The sequence below is a fragment of the Lissotriton helveticus genome, chromosome 8 (assembly GCF_964261635.1).
Source record: "Lissotriton helveticus chromosome 8, aLisHel1.1, whole genome shotgun sequence".
In the NCBI taxonomy this organism is placed as follows: Eukaryota; Metazoa; Chordata; class Amphibia; order Caudata; family Salamandridae; genus Lissotriton; species Lissotriton helveticus.
The window spans coordinates 289,696,127-289,718,759 of record NC_136069.1 but is presented as its reverse complement, the minus strand read 5'-3'; positions in this window follow the sequence as shown (position 1 = coordinate 289,718,759).

Genomic DNA, 22,633 nt, shown 5'->3' with positions numbered 1-22,633 from the left:
AGCAAACAGGTGGCAGGGCTTGCCCTACTTGGCCGCCTGTAGGTGGTTGCGCCTCACATTGTGTGGCCTTTGGCCATGCGCAGCATGGGGGTGGCCACAGGTTCTAGCCTTCAGCCATGCCCTCTGTCTAGCCCACCACAGATGTCCAGATCCCCTTCTGTACACGGCATTCAACCCTGCCGTGCACAGTCTTCATTGTGCATGGCATATGGTTGCTACTGGGCCTGACCTTTGATTGCTGTTGCAATATTTTAATTCATGCTGCCGCCAGCCAATCAGATTGCTCAGTCCTGCAATACTGGTACCGGTCTCACAGGACAGAAACGACCGCCAAAAAAAAGCCCTCTTGGCCAAACAGATCACAGTATTTTCATAATTGACAGTACTGTGGGACACCCAGGGGACCAAGAGTCCAGATATCACTTTAATTTTAACTTTAAATACATATTTCTGTAAAACAGCTGAACAGATTTACACCAAATAAAGAATAGCACAATTTCAGAGTAAAGTTCAAACTTTCTACAACATTTTGTGTAATTCTGTTCAGCTATTTTTTTCTGTATTGCTTCTCAAAATTTCCTCTGCAAATTAACATGGGAAAATGATGTCTTGAATTCCCTTTTGTCTTCCCTCAGATTGACAGATCATCCCAAAACTTTCCAGGAAAGACGTAAAGTGGATGAAGTTTTTTTGGACATTTCAGTGAAGATTCATCAATCAGCAACAAAGTTATTAGCAAAATGAAAAACAGTCTTTGAATTGAAACTTTGACCTAACTACACCTATACAGTGCCATACAACACTACGAGGCCTCCGGGTAGTTAGGCGCTATATAAATACTCTTCCATTCCATTCTGTATATATACAAATGGGATAAATTACTCCAGACCGTATATTAAAAGGATATTACAAGTCACCGAGGAGCTCCATGACCATACAGAGGAATAAGGCAGAAAGCCAATTATCTTTCTGAGGCTAGGGAACTCCGAGTTCCATGTAACTGAATAGGGCCTTCTATTTGGCCAGGGGAAATTTTTCTCCGGTCAACTCTTTCAATACCACTGATTCGGTAACGAGTGTTCTTATTTGCTGGGTGCAACTCAGAAAAAAATTCTGCGACTTACATTTACAAGACTTGGGTACTCTGTCCGTGCGTCCTGAAGCTGTATTAAAAAAAACAAAGGGAGCCAGGGCAGGGACCCAGAGGGACCAACCCAGGGGTTAAAGATACAAAACAAAACTTATGGAAAGGGTACCACAGACTCTAAATGGGACCCAGGATGGCTCTTCAACAGTTCAATGGGAGGAAGCTTGATTTCCAGTACCAAAGAAGTACTACAGTACTGGCAAAAGATTTTAAAATACTTTTTGAAATGTTGGTTGGAGATCCGTGAGAGTTGGCCACCGCAGGGGATTGGCCACCCGCACTGGGTTGGTCAGGCCCTGTGACCAACCTCCTGTTGCACATGGCAGAAGGCAGTAAAGGGTGGGCCACTCGTGGCAGGGTTGGGCACAGGGCATGGCGAAAGGCCGTGCACAGCAGGGGTTGGCAGTCCACTAGAGGCTAGTCCCTCTTTCAGCTCCTGCTGTGCATGAACTAAAGCAGTCAGTGGTATTCATATAAAAAACGGATAAAGTGAGGTTATAGTTAGGAATGGTAATAAGATCGTACCTTATGTTAAAGAAAATGGACATTCACAAAAAAGCACAACTTAAAGTGAATTCATTGTTAGCTGTTTAAATAACAAAAACTAACACTTAAAAAATAAAGCCTGAAAGAAATTTTAATTATGCCAACTTAGGGGCCGATTATGATTGCGGTTTTCCCGCATCCTCCGGGCCGGCGGAAGCCACCGCCGGCCCGGAGGATGTGGGAAAACCGCTGCCGAGCCTCGAAAGACCCACCGCCATATTAGGATGGCTGGTGGGTCTGAAATTCCATCCGCAGCTTTTCCGCCGGGGTCGCCTTCCGACCGCGGCGGAAAAGCTCTAAAATGGCTGGCGGTGTCTATCAGACACCGCCAGCCATATTAGGATGGTGTGACAGACATGCTTTTCCGCAACGGCTTTTCCGCCGTGGAAAAGCATACGGACTTTCACTTTGGGGGCCCGTTGCGGGCCCCCGGGGTGAAGGGAGGGTGGGGGTGAACATGGGGGGTACCTATGGTACCCCCCTGCCTTTGCGTGCATGAAGCGGCAGGGACCGCGCGGTGCCTGCCGCTTTGTGCATGCAAATGCGATGCATGCATTGTTAACCTTGCGGCGGGTGCAGCTTGAACCTCACCCGCCGCAATGTTAAAGATATAGGATGTGACCGCCACCCTGGCGGTCACATCCTAATGTGCTCGGAGGGAACGCCGCAGCCCTTGCGGACGTTCCCTCCTCCTCAGGGGTCGCGGACGGACTCAAGTCCGTCCGCGATCATAATCGGCCTCTTAATTGTCATAATTTTGGTAATTCTGCATAACACAATTTACTGAAAATTACTAGGTCTGGGAGGTGAACTCTGCTCCGCTTAGAGAAATGCAGAAAGAGAGTGGGCTTTGGGGCTGCCTCTTTCATTCATTTGTTTTTTATAGTTTGCCACTGCTTGGATAGGTTTTCCATCAGGATTGTGACATTTTATGACGGATACATTGTTTAGTTTGTGTTTCCATTAGGTGTTTGGCTATGGGGCATCAATTAGTCATTTGGTAACCTCATAAATGTGTGTAGCTTGGATTTTTAAAAAAAGCCAGTGTGTGATCTTTGACTTTTGTACTCATTTTGCATTGCTGATTTATGTTTTTTTTGTTTATCCTGTCAGAAAGACACCATGCTATTTACTATTCACTCTTGCTCCTTCATAGGTTTTTCTATGCTATTGGGATAAACGGTTGTGTAGATTTATACAGTTTTTTTTTAATTCACAAAGTAGATATGTACCTGCACAAAGGCTTTGTTACAGGTGCAACAAAGTACTGGCCCTCACCTAAAGGCACCTATTGGGAATTTTTTGCTGTGTATGCTTTTAGGTTCACCACTTATAATACAAACTTCATCTTCTGACTCCTTTTCATTACAGTCTTCTTTTAGGGCACAACTTAACTCTGCTGATACAGTCTATTTAGCTGACGGGCCTTATTCGAAGCTTTGCTCCTTTATGGGATTTTCTTTGACGGATAGCTGGGGGGAAAACACACACAGTCGCCTAACGTTTACAAAACACTGCCCCTGCCAAAAAGCCAGCTATCCTTGTTGGCCAATGTTTGTTCTTTGCTGATTTTCAGGAAAGACAACACTGGTTTTAATCTGTTCAAATGACACTGAACTATAAATATGGTGCAATTAATGATTTGCAAGCCGTCACTCTCTAAACGTTATGCACATCTTCACTGTATTTATACAGTCTGGGAGTCTCCTGGGAAGGAACAGTTTACATTTCAGATTATCATCTTTCGGGTAATTCGTCAATGGTGATGCCCGCTGGTTCCTGGTTTCTGCCTTCGGTATCTGATTTATAACGTTCAGAGCAGTTAATTCTGTGGAATTTATTATCTGCGATCATCTGGAATTCCTTGAAAATATTGCTAGAGGAAACACGTTCATAAAATTTTTAATTAAGCTCTGTCGTGGTTGGGACTTTAAAAAAAAATTATATATAAAATATGGTCATGTTCACTGTCGGCAGCAGCTACCTTTCCAGCTTTAGAGTTCGCTTCCTTTAGGTCTCATTTTGAATAAATAGTTGTGAGAAAGTGCCATCTTTCTTGCATGGGTATGCCCCCACTTTTTGCTGAATTGCTGATGTGCTTTGACTGAGTGTGCCCTGGGTTCCTGCCGACCAGGTGCCCAGGGCCTGTGTTCCATCCCTAAAACTGTGTTGAAACTAAAACCCAATTGGCATCTCTGGCCATCTGTCAGCCCCATGTAAATGGTACCCTAGGTACCCAGGGCATGGTGACCAGAGAAGACCCCTAAGGGCTGCAGCACTTATTGTGCCACCCTTACCCTTAGGGGCCCTGTACCCTGACACCCACACACTGCCTTTGCAGGCTGAGTGTCTAAGTACAGACCTAAACAGAGAGTCGACAGGGCACACATCCTTGTGTGCCATGCCGACAAACTCACTGCCCTGGCATCCATCAGTCACCCCTCTAGCTCAGTGCCCTTTGCCAGTGGTGTGGGCACAGGAGCATGAGCCCTGTACCCCTACAGTACCCAGGGCCATTCGTGGGCACTGTAAGTGCAGTGCTGCCATTAAGAGTATATGGTTCTGGGAGGTCTTCATTAAAAACTCCACAGCACCATGATGGCTTCACTGAAGACTGAGAAGTTTGATATCAAACTTCTCAGCACATTAAACCCGCACTGATGCCAGTGTAGGATTTAATGTAAAATGCACAACAGAGGGCATCTTAGAGATGTCCCCTGAAACCTAAACCAACCCCTCCTGACTGTGTGGCTGCCGAGGCTGCCACCACCAGACATGTTTCTAGACCCCTGGATTGAGAGCCTGCCGCTCTCGGGGGCCTGAAACAATGCTTTACCTGGGCCGAGGTGCCAGGCCTCCTCCCCCAGGATGGGCAGGGTAAGCTTCAAAGGCATACCGCCCTTGTGAGCTTCTCCAGACCATTTGCTGTACCCATCAACTGGCCCCCACCGGTTCTGACCCCCACTCTGGTGGGAAGAATGGCGGGAAACCCTAAGTGAGGAAAGGGGGTGTGCCAGCCTATGCCAACCCCACCTCTCAGGTGGGAGAGGCGAGGTGAAACAAGACTCTGGACTCCGGCCCTCTTGAAGATCGGGAGCCCTGCCCAATCACAGCTAGACTCCTGCCCCCCTCCCACAGGAGAGGAGCAGACTAGGGGGTGTACTCACCCCAGGGCAGGGACACATTGGTCCCTGCCCTTGCCCTACCTGTAACGCCCCTAAATGTAATATTCAGGGACACCCTGAACCTTCCTTCCTCAGATGCCGATTTGCAACAACAAGAAGACCAAGAAACCCGAAGACCTGCCATGCAGCTGCTAAGAAAACGACGATGCCCACCGGCTTGTCCTCAGAACTCTACCGGCCTGTTGATCCTTGAACCTGCTCCTGCGAAACTCCGGCGTCTCCAGCAGACAGCAACCACAACAAATCCCGGAGGACATGTCTGCCTTGAAACTTCCAGAAGACTGGGACTCCCACAAGCAGTGGTTCTGCTCCAACAGCAATACCCCTGGTTAAGTATGGGCGAATTTTGCAGATCTGCGGTCTGCGAATTCTCGCAAAATTGCAAAAAAGTCAGCGAATTTGCGGATTTTCCCGCGAACTCACAGATTTTTTTGCGATTAGAAACCCATCCTGCAATTGCAGAAGGAAGGAATGGAACAATAAAACAGGACGAAGCATCCTGAAAAGAAAGAAAAAAAGAAAGAAAGAAAGAAGGAAAGAAAGAAAGAAAGAAAGAAAGAAAGAAAGAAAGAAAGAAAGAATGCACTAACAGACGCCATAGCCCCTCATGGGAGGTGAGTGAAGAAGACCAGTCGAAGGTCCTCACAGAGCGGGGAGGAAGGGCGGGTCGTGAAGGAATCTGCGGCTAGAATCATCTCTACCAGATACATCGTTACCGAAGGTAAGTAACTCGTACATCTGATAGAGACTACTAGCCGCAGACTCCTTAATGTATAATAGATACCCTAGCCATACCCAAGGCGAGGGAGGGTCTGCGAGAGGACATCAACAGCCTGGACTGAACACAGGGCCCCAACAGGGGATGAGTGAAACAGACAGTGAGAAGAACCTTGTCCCCCAGGCAAGGGGGGACCCCTCCATCTAAAAGACCACAACCCCGAGGGCAAGCGGAAATACATGAAAAGAGGGAGCCCACCCGCACCCAGTAGAAGGAACAAGGGCAAGGCGAAAGGAGACCAAGGCACCCCACGCCCAGGTAGGAGACCAAGGATGCCTGTCAGATGCCTCCAAAGGCCCAAGCAATGCAAAGGAGCACCGAGGAAGAGGAGCAACCCAGAGACTCCAAGGAGAAGGGGTAGAACGAAGGCAAGCCCCCCCACTGGGAAACACACCCAGTGAAGAGGACGGCCAAGCCTATCACAACCAGAGGGCAACAGACCAGACAGAACGGTGCCACAGCAAGAAGGCAGGTGGAAGAAGAATAGCCCAGTCCCACCAAGGGAGAACTGGCCAACACCACTCAGGGACAGACAGCACCCAATGAGGCACAAGGAACCCAAAGACCCCCTCAACCCCGAGGGAGGATAGGTGAAACTGAAGGCAGGGCTCACTGGAGAAAAGCCGAACACACCCCAGCCTCAAGCAGTGGACAAGGCAAGGACGGCTGCCCCTCTAAAGCGCAAGGAAAGGCACAATGGTGCAGTAGAACAGCAGGTCGGTACCGGCAAACACAGCCAGCAGCAGACAACACCATGGAACGGTGCACCCAGGACAAGCCAGACGCCAGCCGAAGACAGAGGCCAGGCAGGCGAAGAGGGACCCGGACACGTCCCAAGGGAGCGGCCGCACACACGGCCCACAAAAGAAGTGGAACCAGGCAGAGCCCCCACACAAGGCCGCAGACAACAGACCAGACCAGGCCCGTGACACAGCAACCCCCGAGATGGACAGACCGAGGTGCAACGCAAGCCATTACAAAGTCATCAGCAAGAGGATCGCACCTGCGACCTACCGTGACGCCATGGAGAGCAAAGGCCTGAAGGCGACCACACCTCCCCAACACATGACAGAGCTATATAATAGCTACCAGAACCCCACATAGGGCAAGTTGCATCCCAAGACATGGGAACCCTCTTAGGAAAACTTTCCACAGCAGAGGACAAACAGAAAAGACCTGCGAAGGCCCGCAGACGGCTTGACCAATCAGCTAACAACAGCACACAGCAGGCCTAAACTCAGGCCAACATAGCTTACCAAAAACCAAACACCACAATCCGAAAAAGGGCCGGACCAGCAGCCAACAGCACCATAGTCCTAACAAAAAGGGCTCGATGGTGCATTAATCACAACTGAGAACACCTCCCAATCTAGACCAACTCACAGGTCACTGAGGGGGAGAAGAAGGCGGAGAAGGAGGAGGAGGGGGAAGCCAAAGCCCCGCTAGGAACATCTAAAGGGTCGAGTCCTCAGGGGCGTGGAACAAAAGAGCGCCATCAAAAGGAAGGTCCACCAGCCGTTTCCGAACGCTCTCCGGGAACACACTATCCCGGAGCGAGGCACGTCGACGCAGGGCGACAGCTGAAGCCATGGTACGACCAAGCACCTCAGAAATGTCCAAAGCGGAACGAAGAATAAATGTCGCCAGCTCCCGGCCATCCAATACGTGATGCCTCAGATCAACACAGGCACCCTCCTGAGAAATAATTACAAAAAGGGGGTGGTGATGGACAGAGTATCTGAGTTAATCAGAACACTCCTACCCAGTCAACAGATCAGGGCTTGATCCATCACCGTCCTGAGAAATGGCTGACAGAAGGGACTAAGCCAAATCCCTCAAGCAAGAAGTGTCCCTAGTCAAAACACAAAGAGTGTTCAGGGCCCTTAAAGCCGCACTGGTGTAGGCAAAGCTATTGCGCCCCCAGGAATCCAGCCAGCGGGCCTCCCGTGACGGGGAGACAACATCCACGGCAGGGAGGTAAAGGCAGTCTGCAAAAGAGGGCCCCTGGCAGATGGGTGGAGGGAACAACACACAGGATCACTCAGCACAGGATGGTGGCAGTGCAGAACGTGTTGGGGCACCAGGTCCCCCGTGGCGGGACGGCCCCAAGCCCCCAAAAGAGAAGAATGGAGCGAAGCCTCAAAGGGAAGCAGCAGCTCCCTACCACCAGAGACCTGATGGAGGACCTCCAGAAGGTGATCCGTGGAGAAATGGGCAGCCGGATCACAAATGCGCAAACTTCCTGCAGCCGTGGAAACAGAGCGAGCGAAGGCAGCACCCGCCTCCGTAGGACTCCGCGGTGGAGAAAGCAGCTCCTCTATGGGTGACAGCTGCAAGCTAAGGTGGCCGTGCCCGAGACCAACTGGAGGAAGAAAAGACCAAGTCCGGAAAGGAGGAAGGGGGGGCTGAGGAGTGGGGAACCTGCAGTGTCTCCGGCGGAGACGGCGAAGAGCTGTCCTTTGACTACGTTGGGGAAAAAGCCACCAGGCACCGGCCCGTCTCTGGAGAAGACGAAACCAGCAAGCGCCAAACCTCTGGAGAAGCGGAGGCGTCCGACGACGAGTCAATGACCCGACGCCCGCCTGGCGCCGTAGAGTCCGCAACTGGAGTCAGGTCAACGTCGACCGGCTCCGAAAGAGACGCCGGAATGACCTCCACCACAAACCGGGGTGCAGGAGACGGAAGTTGGGTCGGAGCCGTGGCAGCTAAAGAATGACGCTGAAAAGGCATCGACTCGACCTCCGACGAGGCAGACGCCTGCGTGGAGGGACAAGAGGGGCCTGTGGACACGCCCCAGCCCCCAGCTAGCCCCTGCGAATCAGCCAGGGCCAGCATCCACTGCCGCCTGAGCGGCGTCACCTCAGCCTCTGACAAGGCTGCCGCCTGCCCTGAGAGCCGAGGGGGACTTGGGGAAATGCCCAAGCCCGGGCAACCTCCTGTAACACTACAAGGACCCCTGTGGGGGTTTGCAGCGAGGCCGAGGTGCCGTGGTCCAAAGGAGGAAACCCCGCAGGTCCACACCCCAACAGCACCAATCCTCCAAACCTGGATCCAAACTAGCCGGTGCCGAAGCCACCGGCGACGCCTCAGAAGTCCCCGCACACGGAAAGGGATCCACAGACGTCCCAGGAGGGGAAGGAGGAGTAGAAGCCAACGAGGCCTGCAAGTCCGCCGCATAGGCCTCCATCTGGGCTCTAGTCACCCCAGTGCCGGGGAACGGCGGATAGGGAGACAATGCGTAGGGCCGCACCACACACAGAGAGTCCATGCCCCCAATGGGCCAGGAACTAGCCCTCGTGGACAAACTGCAACACTTACCAACAGGTGAGCGACGCTCTTGAGGCCTCGGAGGAGGACGATGCTGAAGACAGAGGCGGAGGTTCTTGAACCCATCCACGGGGGTCTGGCACAGTGACGATGCTGACCTAGACATGAGCGCCGAAAGGAGTTTCATCCAGTGCTCCCGTCGTGACTTCGGTTTCATCTGCTGACACGCATCACAATCTGTAGAATCTGTGGTGCTCTCCCAAACATCACATGCAGCTGGGGTGAGGATCTGTCGCCGACATCTGGCACACGCAAGAAGAGCACATCTTAAAGCCCAAAGGTAGAAATACGTTTCAGAAACGAAAAGTGAAGGCCTGAAAACAGGCTAGGAACAAACCGGATATGCGTTGCACGCAGAAAAGGAGAAAACTGACATAGGCGCGCCAGGGTGGGACTTTGGTATCCTCGCTGTCGTCACATACGCGGACGACGTCAGGGCGGAGTCACGTGGTGCCATCCCCTTGGCGTGCAGGGATGCTGTGGCAAAAAAGTTTTCTGGATCCATTCTCACACCTGTGGCTAGGAGTCTCTATCAGATGAGTATACACATTTTAACCTGTGTTATTTATGTATGTATTTTATGAATATATGTTATAGCTACAAACCATGCTATTGCAGTGTTATTTTATCTTACTGCTAACACTGTACGTAACATACTTCGCATTCTGTCTTACGAATGTAGCAGTTCATATCTCTTGCACGAGAAATAAGACTGTTCAATAAACCCTTTTTAATGAAACGCCTGTCTACCTATTTCTGTGTAACTGTAGAAACGAAGCATGCACAATTGACTAAGTGAAACTGTTATCTATTGTTTCCACAATTCTGAGAAGTGTTCCGATTCTAAAGAAAACAAAGTTGTCATGTTTATGTGGTTGTCAGAGACTAATCCCTTCTTGTTCATTCGAGAAGTTTTTAGTGACCTCTGAGCTAGCTGGCACACACAAGTAATTACGTTTAATGTATTTTATAGAGACATACTGACCTCAGTCCTATGTCAAAACTATAGTGTATATTATTCCAATGAGCAGAGCCTATAAGGGGTATAGGAACTACACTACAGCAGTAGATGCAGGCGTGCTCCCGCCGACCCTAAGAGAGTCGGTCATAATCCTACTTTCGTAACCCGGTAAGGATCCGTTGCGTTTTGGTTCCTACAGACCGCTGACACTTTTAAATTTTGATAACAAGATTTTAGCTAAAATATTAGCAATGAGACTAGCCCTAATAGTAGAAAAACTGATCTCACCCGCTCAATCAGGGTGTATACCTCATAAGTCCACAGAGCTCAATCTCTGTATGTTGTTTGCGACCCTACATAGAATATCACCATTGGATCCAGCAACCGCTGTGCTGCTCGACATGGAAAAGGCTTTCAATTCTCTCAAGTGGCCTTTTCTCTATGCTGTACTGGGTTGTCTGGGAGTGCCGGATTGGTTTTTGGCGGTTAATAAACTATTGTATACACAACCCATGGCGCGCATATGCCTTAATGGCATGTTGACGACTCAGTTTCAACTTACACCTGGAACACGGCAGGGAAGCACACTCTCCCCTTTGCTGTTTGTAGCATTGTTCCCACTGGTGTAGTCATCTGAAGGATAGGCACAGTCATCGGGGCCTACAGTTTAACCCAGGACTCTTGCTATTCACATTATACGCGGATGATACTATATTATATGTACCACACCCGGATGACAACATGGCGCCACTTATCTTTGAAGTGACAAGATACAGCAACCTATCTGGTTTATGTATTAAATGGGAGAAATCAGACGTGTTCCAGCTGACGGAGGCGCCCTGTGGTAGGCTTGAGGAGTTTCGATTGAAGTGGTGTGAGGTCCTTGTTAAATATCATGGGGTTCATATACACAGAGAGAAGTATTGTATCCTTCAGTTGAACTATGGCCCAGAAATGGAAAAGCTGGGATGTAACATAGAGCGGTGGTTGACGGTACCCCTGTCCAAAAAGATTGTCCTCCCCCCGTTTTTATACCTATTTCATAATATTCTGATTCCACTATATAATATCTTCTTTTCAACCCTTCGAACACAGTTGATCCGACTTGTATGGGGTGGTAAACAGCCCCCATCAGCTGGTACACACTAATGCTGCCTTATGAGAGAGGAGGGTTTGGCATATTATATTTTCGTGTCTACTATTTGGGGGCGCGGCCGAGCTTCGCTCGGCACTGGTACCAGGCGGATAGGAGGATTCCCTACTTCAGCCTGGAGGCCGAATTGGCACTCACGGCCCCCTCAATACCCTGCTGCCAGTGAGGTTCCTGCGGGGTGTGTGGAACATTCAAACATTCTCTACAACTAGTTAGGCACAGCACAAATTATTAAAGATACAAGATCTCTCATATTGTACTCATCCGAAAACCCGAAACATCGCTAACGGGAAATGGCTGGATTTCCATTTTTCAAGAGGCACTTGTTAAGCGTACACTAGCTCAATTTCACTTAATAAAGTTCTGAGATCTGTTCCCTAAGGGGCATGTTTTCTCATGCACGGAGGAACCCCGCTTTTGTGGGGCAACAGTCATGGACCACTTTGTCCTGCAAAGACACCAAAGAACTCCATGAGCTCATGTTTTCAACTACCCATTAAATCCCCCTGAATTTCCAATTCTGACAGACATCATCAAAGCAGGAGATGGCACGCACATTGTGGCCAGAATGTATAGGGCTGCAGTGGCCCGGGTGCCATCTCAGGACGCTGGGGTGCAGCTTGGGAGCGGGATCTCAGACATCCTATTACAGATTTACAATTGTTTAGGTGCCGTACACAAATACGCCAGGTATCCCCCAGCCATTGTCATATGCTGCTACACTTTAAACTTCTTTGTAGGGACTATAAGACACCTAGTGCACAACAAAAGATAGACCCCTCCGGATCATGTTCCTGCACGAGGTGCCGCTCCCCAGATGCGGACTTTGCACACACTACATGGACATGCGCTTAAATAATGGGTTACTGGGCAGCAATATTTAGGGAAATTTCCCGAATGATAGAAATGGTGCTTACAACCACACCTTTTATGGCATTGCTTGGGTACACACACGATCTCCCTAAACCCAAACGGCGGTTTGTCGCCATTGCACTGCTTATTGCCAAACGAGAAGTGGCTATTAATTGGGTAAGGACACGCACGCCTACAGTACACTTATGGCTGTGCAGTATGACATATTGCAACACTAACAGCAACACTTATGCACAGTTACAACCACCCACTGCTAGGCCCCTTGACATATAGCAACCATTCCACTCCTACTAGCGGGAGCCGCGGGACACTGGTGGCACTTCCACACTGGCACTTCCACACTCCTAAATGGGACGGGACGAAAGAGGGTACGCATGAGATAGGTGAGATTCTGCAGGTTTTGTAACCTTAATATGTATGTTTACTGCTCCCTGTAATATAGATGCTTTGTTCCGAATGGTCACCGTGTATACCATTGTCTGTTAGTTGACTTGTATTTACCTTTCTATGGGTCATACCCCATACTGCACTGTAACCAAACTTGCAACATATGGAAAATCAATTAAAAATTCAACAACAGAAAAAGATAAGAGAAGGAGCGACCTCCTTGCCTTCCCTTGCAAAACCTAGGGACAACTGCAATGTTGAGATTGCTACAGCCGAAAAACAAATTGGGACAATATGGCAACATCATTGACCTAAGGAAAGGTGATCCAGGATTAAACAAAGCTTTAAACATATAGCATAATTCCTTAAACTGATCTCGCTTGCCACTTAGGAGCCACTGTAGGTCCTGAAGAAGATGAGAGACTGAGAAATGCTCAGGATGACATAACAGCCAAGTTGCTGAATGACTTGTAGTTGCCTAAGTGCAGCGTTTGTCTCCCCCAAGTGAAGAATGTTAGCATAATCAAGCCTAGAAATGATCAGTGCCTGTACCGCCGTCCTTTGGGCCAAAACAGAAAAGAGCCAAAGAATTTTTCTTAGCCATCTCAGGGCGGCGAAACAGGGGGAAGCTACCTTGGTAACTTGTTTGTCCATAGTGAACATGCCGTTTAACCAAAAGCCCAAGTTCCCTTACCATCCAAGCAGGGGTAGGAGTGGCCTCCAGATCGCCGGGCCAACAGTGTGGGCCCCAAAGATGTGGTAGATTACTGACCAGTCGGATTTCAGACTTGATCCAATTTAGCATTAGGGAATCAGTGGCGGCTCGTCCACTAAGGCGGAGGAGCATCACCCTACTGCTTTTCGCAGGGAAAAAAAGAGAAAATACAAAGATAATAACTTGCTGTATTATCAGTTTATTTGTTCCTACTGCAGCGTCTTGGCACGGCGGGCAGATCTGCTCTGCTGCTCACAGTATATAGGAAAGGGTTTCACCCAAACTAAGTCGAAAGGACCTGGGTAGCTGAGCGTTAGAAATAAAGGGGTCCCAGACTGGGAGAAGATTTAGAATCATCAAAAGAACAACTTTAAATTAATCATAATACATGAAATGAATCTCAGTAGTATGGTTGTTTATTCACAACATACCAGAAACCTACAATTGGTTATAACAATGTTAAGTCTAGGACAATCATTAGATTATTGTACCATAGTTGTGCCCACGCGCGCAAAGGGGGAAGGGGTGGTGGGGAAGTGATGGTGTTGTGCAGGAAAAATTGTAACTAGTGCAAGAAGAACATTCATAAATCGAGAAAAGAATTGCATTTCATTCTATATGTAATCACAATTTATTCAAAATGGCTCCCCCTCCAGGGGCCACAAAAAGCTGCTTAGACAAGTCAGAAAAAACAGATTGGGAAAAACAGTCTTCTGGTTGGCTGAATTAATCCTGCTTGGGACAGAAGCTGGTATCGTGGTAGGTAAAGTCTACGTTTGGACCCTTGTGGTGGTAGGGATAGTTCCCCTTACGTAGCGGGTCTTCATCAGGACGGGGGATTGGGTGGGCGAGAAACCTAAAAGCGATTAAAAACAGGATTTAGGTGAGGAGGGGTTTGAGAAAATCCCCATCTACATTTAAGGGTAAACGCCCATTGGGCATAATCAAGAAGAATGGGTGCACAGAGGATTTGTTAAAAAACAATTGTACTGTCACATAGTAAGGTTAAACATGAAACCCTTCAGAGGTTTGGGATATTAAATGACCAGGTTACTTAGGGGCTAGATTGCCCGTAAACGGTTTACCTTGAAGTCAATTTTCGGGCAGGGCGTCAAAGACCAGTCATGAAATACAAATTCATCATTTGTAACCACCACGGATGAGGTAGTGAGGTAGAGGTAGATCTATGCGCTACAGACAGTTTGCAAAAATAGGCTCACCTTGGCGTAATTGAAGCAGGCTCCGGCACTGAAAAATGGACGCCTCACATGTTTAACGGGCGTTACTGCGGGAGAATGAGCATTGTTTCAGTATTGGTATTACACGAGGATGTCTCACTCTACAACATAGCAACAGGGCATCAATGTAGTAAAAGCTCACCTTCGATCGAATCTCGGTGTGTGAATCAGGGTTTGTCACAGAAAAATGAACCCCTCACACGTTAGGCGGGCGTTTCTGCGGGAAAATGAGCATGGTTTCAGTATAAGTATAGCACGGGGCTGTCTCGGTTTACAATATAGTAACGGGGCAGCGGGGCAGTGACACTCACCTTGGATCAAATCTTACTGCGTGTAACAGGGTCTCTCTCAGTAAACCAGCATTAGCTTGGACGGCTCGCGTTGTGCGATAGCTGTTACCAAGACGCGTTGTGAGGGGGCGTGACCAGCGTCATCATGGACATAGTGAACAGACTAGGTTGTCTAATACTGACAAGACGCTAAATTATTCTATAACATTGTAAAATATTATATTAAATACTGATATTACCACATGTTGCTGGATGTGTTGTACAACAGAACAAAACGGAATTAATTGGTTGGTTCCTCATAGTCAATGGTAAATCTTTTCTTACGCTCAAAAAAATATATAAATACCGCACTTACCTCGCAGGGTAGTGTAGGTAAAAAAACATTAAAAGAATTAACATTTCTTACCATTATGAGAACAATTTGCAAGATTTCAGTGCACGTGCCAGCGTAGGGTCGTGAAAACTGAAGAAACTGAAGGATTCCATATCATGGCTCAGAAAGACAGTAAGAAAATAGAAACAGATTATTAGAAAGAACTCATAAAGTGGCTAATTGGGAAAAATTGTTCTCTGCCTCATTGAGGCCGTTCTGGACTGAATCAAAAAATGAAATCCATTTTAACTCCCTAACATTGAGAATTGTTGTGATGTCACTGCCTCTGGGTCCCATTGTTACGTGTTCTAAAATAATCCGTCTCAGACTTTCAGGAGTATGGCTCTTGTTCTCACAATGTTCTACCAACGGGGCACCCACAACCTTGCAACGGACACGACTGCAATGTTGCAGGAAGCGTACTTTTGCCTTTTGTTGTGTCTGGCCGACATAGGTCAACTCACATGGGCAGGTAATGCAATAAATACCGTTTGCAGTGTTACAGTTGGTTTGGGACTTGAGTTTAATACAGTGATGTTTGAACACTAATTCTTTGGTCTGAATGGTGTAAGGGCAAGCTTTACAACTACCGCATTTGTAATGACCCACAATGGGTGCCAGATTCCAGATGGATGTTATGGTTGGTGGTGTAGGCGTCTCGAGAAATGAAGACACCACATGGTCACGGATGCTCCTAGCTTTTTTAAAAGAATGCATGGGTAGAGTGTTACTCCCCAGTTCTTCAGCTACCAGAGGCCAATGTTTGTTGATAGTCTTTTTTATAGCATTGCTCTTTGTGTTATATGTGGTCACACATATTAACCGTTCCTCTCCACTTGGTGGTCGGACTGTGGGTTCCAGAAGTGATTCACGATGATTGAACCATGCTCGTTTTCTCGCCTTCTTGGTGAGCCTTTTTGGGTAACCTCGTTCTATCAAGCGTTCCATCAGGTTGGCTGATTCCACCATATAGTCTTCTTTCTTAGAACAATTTCTCCTGATTCTTAAAAATTGTCCAGAGGGTAAGTTGTCACGTAGGCCCCTTGGATGGTGACTGGAGTACTGGAGCAGAAAATTACGTTCCGCTGGTTTCCTAAAAAGAGTCGTATGCAGTGTATCATTCTCCGCTATAATTGTCAAATCCAAAAAGTCTATCTTCTTCGTGTCGGATTTTATCGTGAATTGGATATCAGGAGACTTCTGGTTAAGCCATAAGTGGAATGTATTGATTTCAGATTGAGTTCCTGACCAAATCAACAGGATGTCATCGATATAACGCATCCAAAGTTGGATGCTAGACCTGAAAGGATTTGAGTCATTGAAAATGAAAGTGTTCTCGAACATGGACATGAATATTATAGCCAGATCAGGGGCAAAAGCTGCCCCCATTGCTACTCCCTTCGTTTGTAAGTAGGAGCAGTTTTGAAAAAAGAAAAAGTTCCTCATCATTGCAATTTTAAGAAGAAGAATGATACATTTAGTAGGGACACGGACTGGTGCTTCACGTTGGTCGAGTGCCATTTCCATCGCGGCCAAAGCCTCCTCCTGTGGAATACTTGTATAGAGTGAGACAATATCACAGGTGGCCAGGAGATCTTTACCTGATCTGAATTGTCTGCCTTCTACAATATTAATAGTGTGAGTGGTGTCACGTAGATATGTGGTAGTTTTTTCAGCCAGAGGTTTCAGGAAAAAGTCAATGTAGCGGCACAGTGGCTCCAGGAGAGACCCACATCCCGAAACTATCGGGCGGCCGGGTGGGTTCAGCATATCCTTATGAACCTTCGGTAGGGTGTAGATTGTGGGCAAACGAGGGTTCTTTTGATTAAGGTATAGGTATTCTGATTCTGATAGGAAACCCTGTTCTAAACCCTCTTTAGTCACTCTTTGGATCTCAGATGCAAGCTCTTTTGATGGATCACAAGCCAGCTTTTTGTAGCTAATACCATCATTCAATTGTCTCCAGATTTCACCCTTATATTTGGTAGCAACCTGTATGACGATGGCGCCGCCCTTGTCTGCTTGCTTAATTACCACGTCTTTATTGTCTTTCAGAGAAATCAGAGCCATCCTCTCAGATTTATTAATGTTGAATTTGATGTAGGTTCTCTCTTTTAGAATTTTCTTAACATCGTTGGTTACGATGCTTTCATATGCCAGAATCCTCTGAGTTACTGTGTGTCTAGGGGGGAAAAAGGTAGAGGGTATTTTAAGACCAGTAGCTGATGACTTGAGCTGTGAGGGTCTGTCTCTGAAAAAATATATTAACCGTATCTTTCTGAAGAATCTATGAAGCTCAGTAAGAGTGTTGAATTCATTCGGTACAGCTGTGGGGACATATGATAAACCTTTGCTTAGCACATTGATTTCTTCATTTCTTAAGGAGTAGGATGAAAGGTTAATCACCGGACTCACAGTGGGTCTCACCATCTGTAATTCTTGCGTCGGGTTGATCTCTCTCCATGTTCCTCTGGGGGGAAGCGGACTTCCTTCACTCCTCTCCCTCTCCCGTTGCCTTCCCATTCCATCGGTGGGCCCTGGTGGCCCCGATTTGTCCCTCTGTTCCAATTGTTTCCATGGCCCCTGGGTGGTCTCCATGTGCCTTGCCCTAAAAAAGAATTTGATTGATACGTTGGACGGTATGTGTCCTGGTATCCGTAGGATGTGCTAGGGCCTGTCTGTTCTGTATCTTCACCGGAGCTGTATGATGAGTCGGAGAAAGTTGTAAAAGGTCGTCTCCCTCTAGGGCCCCTGTAACCCCGATTAGTGAATCGTCCTTGTTGGTCTTGTCGGTAATAGTCCTCCTGTAGGTAAGGGTAGGTCTTTTTCTTGTCGTAGAGACGTAGATCACGAGCAAGTTTCTCTAATTTTCTTTTGATGGTAGTGGTCTCAAAATCCTGTAGGGTCGCTACTAATTTGGTTAATGCTTCTTTAGAGTTAGTTAAGGTACTATCGCCTGTGATTTCAGCCTTCACGTCCGCTATTTGTTTAGTGAGGATAATGCCCTGTTCAGCCGCCGTCTCAATCCCCAGCACCATCCAATGCCGGGAACAGTTGTTTGCGACGAAACTGAATCCTTCCCTGAACTTGGGAATATCCACGAAGTTGGCAGGTTCAATTTTGATCTGTAAACCTACAGGTATGATGTTGGATTGTAGGCACTGTGCAAGAAAATGACCATGCAAGCGAGTTCTGATTAATTTCTTTTCAAGACGTTCTAGCTGGGTAACTTTATCATTAAGGGTAATGTCAATGACGGGAGTGTTGGATGAAAGAAAATTGTTGGCTGGGTCATGTAAAAGTTGATGTATATAATCCTCTGTGTACGTCAGGACTTCTTTGTCTACCATGATGGGTAGATGTAGGAGAAGGAATCTCAAAAATTCTATGTAATCCTGTATGTAAAAAATATGGAAACCTCGTTTTTTAACAAATCCTCTGTGCACCCATTCTTCTTGATTACGCCCAATGGGGCGTTTACCCTTAAATGTAGATGGGGATTTTCTCAAACTCCTCCTCACCTAAATCCTGTTTTTAATCGCTTTTAGGTTTCTCGCCCACCCAATCCCCCGTCCTGATGAAGACCCGCTCCGTAAGGGGAACTATCCCTACCACCACAAGGGTCGAAACGTAGACTTTACCTACCACGATACCAGCTTCTGTCCCAAGCAGGATTAATTCAGCCAACCAGAAGACTGTTTTTCCCAATCTGTTTTTTCTGACTTGTCTAAGCAGCTTTTTGTGGCCCCTGGAGGGGGAGCCATTTTGAATAAATTGTGATTACATATAGAATGAAATGCAATTCTATTTCTCGATTTATGAATGTTCTTCTTGCACTAGTTACAATTTTTCCTGCACAACACAATCACTTCCCCACCACCCCTTCCCCCTTTGCGCGCGTGGGCACAACTATGGTACAATAATCTAATGATTGTCTTAGACTTAACATTGTTATAACCAATTGTAGGTTTCTGGTATGTTGTGAATAAACAAACATACTACTGAGATTCATTTCATGTACTATGATTAATTTAAAGTTGTTCTTTTGATGATTCTAAATCTTCTCCCAGTCTGGGACTTCTGCTGCTCACAGAGCAGGGGGAGGAGTGGTGGGCACTATGTAAGCCCGCATGAATGTTCTCCAGGCAGACTCCATTACAGCCTGTTTGGAGAACATGCCCATGCTCCCACTGTCTGTCTGTGTGCCGTACTACGTCACTCAGACCAATCACAATGCTGTTTTGCAGCGCTATGATTGGCTATGGGGAACCTGGGCGCCGGGGTGCTTCCTGCTTCTCGTTTCCACAGATGAAGCCAGGAAGAGGACTGAGGAGGATTTTTTATTGTAACCCTCATCTTCCTCTTCCCCCTATACGCCCTACTGCTGCTTCTTGGAAGCAGCCCCCACTGTAGGGAATTACGGTTCATCCAAGTCAACACATTAATAAGGCAGGAGTTAATAGTAACTGAGTTATGATCTTCATTGGGAAATAAGGATACAATGATATGTTCATTATCGCAAAGGAAACCTGTGTAGGATCACAACCTTCCACTATGTCTACTGCCTTCTTTACTCACACACCACCAGAAAATTCATCCCTTTATTTTTCCTTTGAGCACTCAACCCTAGTAATAGCCCTGTTAAATTCTGCAAACACATGTTTTACATTAGCCACCACTTCTTTACAATTATCCTCCCATCAAACAAACCAGGCAACAGCAATCTAGATGAGCAGTTGGCTTGCGTGTTGCTACAACCTGGTACATACTTTACCTTGTATTTGTAATTTGAACATGGGGGGCAATCTTGCCAAGAAGTCAGAAAAAAATACAAGTCCCACCACGTTGCTGCAATAAAGGTTTGTGATCTGTACTCCAAACTAAACTCACACCCCCATACATATGCCCTGGAATGATTCAAAGCCTATGTGACATTCAACATCTCCCTTTTGAATAAGTATGCTCTGCATCTGTCAAAGAGGTGAAAGCAAAGGTAACCCTCCTCTTAAACCAACTTGGTTTCCCAAGAAAACAGCCTCTGTACCCACCACACTGGCATCTACAGTGATGAATGTCTTACGCTTGATAATAAATAGGTGTCAATAATATGGCAAAGCAATTTAAATTATCATCTCAAATGATTGAACTTGACCACGTTACCATTCAAATTTCCCTTTCTTCCATAATGAAACTTAAAAAGGTTCAGTTTTGTCTGAAAACTCATGTCAAACTTTCCATAATATTTGACAAGGCCCAAAAAACGGCTTCAACACTTTCTTATCCCATAGTTTTGTAAGATCCTTAATAGCCTTGACAAAATCACCTTTCGGTGTAACTCCTTGTGCACATAACGTATACCTAAGATATGCAATCTCCTCTTTCAGAAATTTACACTTTTCTCTATAACGAATGTTAGTCATGTCAGCCTTAGAGTGGTCTTCCCCTAACCTTTTTGCTTGCTTACCTCCTCCTTTTGTTGGCTTTAGGATTCTGAGCACTTCATCACTGCTGACCACTGCTAAAGTGCATGTGCTTCTACCCTAAACATAACATTGACACATAATTGACATATTTAATTTCCTTCTACGTCCGTTGGTAAGTGGCATACCATAAACCCAGGGCCAGTAAATTAAATGCTTTTAGTGGGCCTGTAGCACTGATTGTGCCACACACACAAGTAGCCCTTTAACATGTCTCAGACCTGCTACTGCAGAGCGTGTGTGTGCAGTTTGTCTGCCACTTCGACTTGGCATTTAAAACACTTTTACCCAGACATACAACCCTTCTTATATTATACCTAAGTAACCCCTAAGTTTGGCCCTAGGTAGCCCATAGGGCAGGGTGCTGTGTAGCTCAAAGGTAAGACATGTATGTTTAAGTTTTGCGTGTCCTGGTAGTGAAAAACACACAAATTAATTGTTCACTACTGTGAGGCCTACTCCACTCATAGACTAACATTGAGAATTCTTTAATACACGTTTAAGCTGTAACTCCTGATTGGAAAGGAGTAGCTGTGTCATGTTTTATATCATTGGAATGGTAATGATAAATCCTCTTTACTAGTAAAGTTGGATTTAATATTACTAGTTTAGAAATGTCACTTTTAGAAATAGGCATGTATCTGCTTTTATTGCTATGTGTGCTTGCTGCCTGTATCCAATACACGTCTGGGGTGGGTAATAGCTTCGCTTTGTGCATTCCCTCTTGACAGACACAAACACAGGATGGTTAGGTGTGTCTGAGCATTCATCTGCATTCTGATGGCCCTTCCTGGCCAGGAAGGGAGGGAGAAGCTGACACTTGTACCTGAATAGAGTGACTGCAGGGGAATGCTGGCTTGTCCCTCGTTCTGAAGTCTCAGGGACATTGAAGACTTCCTGCAATGCTGCAACATTAGCTAGACTCTGCCATCTGTGAATCCAAATGCAAAACAACAGTTGATGGACAGAATCCAAAACAATGTCATACATTCACCCCAGTACAGAGATCTGGGCCTAAATCCATCTTTATTTTGCACTCCACACCACCCCAGTTCAGACATGGCCATATGCAAATCAGCCTTGACCCTGTGCCTCATGGGAACAGTCCAGCCCGAACTGCCAAGCCATGTCTTTCCTGGACCGGAATCAAGCATCCTAGGACCGGTTTCTGGCTATCAGCCATCTTCAGCCAGGATAACTTGACTCCAGTGGTGTGGAGAGCATGGAACTCACGTCTGAGCATACCCATACCATGGCTTGACAGTTCGGGCTGGACTGTTGCCATAAGGCACAGGGTCAAGGCTGATTTGCATATGGCCATGTCTGAACTGGGGTGGTGTGGATTGCAAAAAAACGATGGATTTAGGCCCAGATCTCTGTACTGGGGTGATTGTATGACATTGTTCTGCATTCTGTCCATCAACTGTTGTTTTGCATTTGTCACCCCGAGTGGGATGGGTATGCTCAGACGTGAGTCCCATGCTCTCCACACCACCGGAATCACTGCATCTCTGTACTGGGCTGAATGTATGACATTGTTCTGCATTCTGTCCATCAACTGTTGGTTTTGCATCTGTGAATCCAAGGCACTTTCTCAGCAGGCCAAGGCCGGTCCCTGTATCCGACCCACGCTTCACAGCAGTCGGCCTTAACTTTGAATTTGGCCCCTTCAAGAGCAATCAAATGTCCCCGGGTGGTGTTTTATGGCTCTAAGCACTATATTTTCATTTAATCTTTAAAAATTCATAACTTCTACTTATTGTATTTTTCTTGGTTTGTTCATGTTTTATTTATATAATTATTGTCTATTTTTCCTAACTCTGTGTGAAGTCTTTTTGTGGTGTTTTCATTGTGTTACTTTGTGTGTATGTGTGAGTGTTGCACAAATACTTAACACATTGCCTCTTTAGATAAGCCTGACTGCTCTGTGCCGGGCTAACAGATGGTGAGCACATATTATTTGATTCAAACATGACTCCCCTGTACAGCATTAATTCTTTCCAGGACATACGGCGTAAGGCATGGAAACCAGCAAGCTGCCTTAATATGCAAACCAAGTAAAACTCTCAGTTGAGTCATGAATGATCAGCAAGGGGCCAGGTGCTGCCAAACGTACCCACCCCCCCCAGCTCAACAAAAAAACTTGCAATATGGTCATTTCAAGTTCTCCAGACTCTAGA